Raw genomic sequence first — 770 nt, 5'->3', positions numbered from 1 at the left:
TATGTGTAGGTGGGTGGTATGTGTGTGAATTAGTGAATACAAATATATATACATATATAGATATCATTGTGTGTGTGTGTGGTATATAAATTAGTAATCCACATATGTGTATTGGATGTGCAGGTGTTGGTAACTGGTAACTGATTCTGTCTAAATGTGGTGTGTGTAGCATGTATGGACTTAAACTGGTGATAGGTGTGCATGAACCTAGACTGGTTATTTTAAACGTGTGTATCTGAGTTGCTAGTGTGAGTGTGTGTGTGTATGTATGTGTATCTCTCTCTCTCTCTCTCTCTCTCTCTATATATATATATATATATATATAATGGCATCGTGTGCATGATATACGAATTAGTAATTGGTGTCTAACTTTTGGGGTGTATAGTGTATGTGCTTGAATTGGTGATAGGTATGCATGTGCCTAGGCTGGTTTGGGTGTGTATATGTTTGAACTGGTAGTGTGTGTGTGTGTGTGTGTGTATGCACCTAATTGATTTGTGTGTGTTTTGTATATGTGCAATTGTACACCATGCCCTCCTGCCTAACAGCACAATATAGAGATCCTGAGCGTTGGCCTGACCCCTCAGGGCAACACACCCATAAAAATCCTTGCCTCCCGCAGGGCATCCTGGACCATGACAGCTACAACATCACTTCACTACTATCATAGAACAGAATTTTTCTGATTTTTTTTATTGTAGATGCCTCTCTACCGTATTGCTCTTCCCAATAGCATACGAGTCACTGGAATGAGACAATGGCTTTACATT

The sequence above is a fragment of the Alligator sinensis genome, unplaced genomic scaffold (genome assembly GCF_000455745.1).
Source record: "Alligator sinensis unplaced genomic scaffold, ASM45574v1 scaffold181_1, whole genome shotgun sequence".
Classification (NCBI taxonomy): domain Eukaryota; kingdom Metazoa; phylum Chordata; order Crocodylia; family Alligatoridae; genus Alligator; species Alligator sinensis.
The sequence above is the reverse complement of the archived record's forward strand: the minus strand, read 5'-3'. Positions refer to the sequence as shown.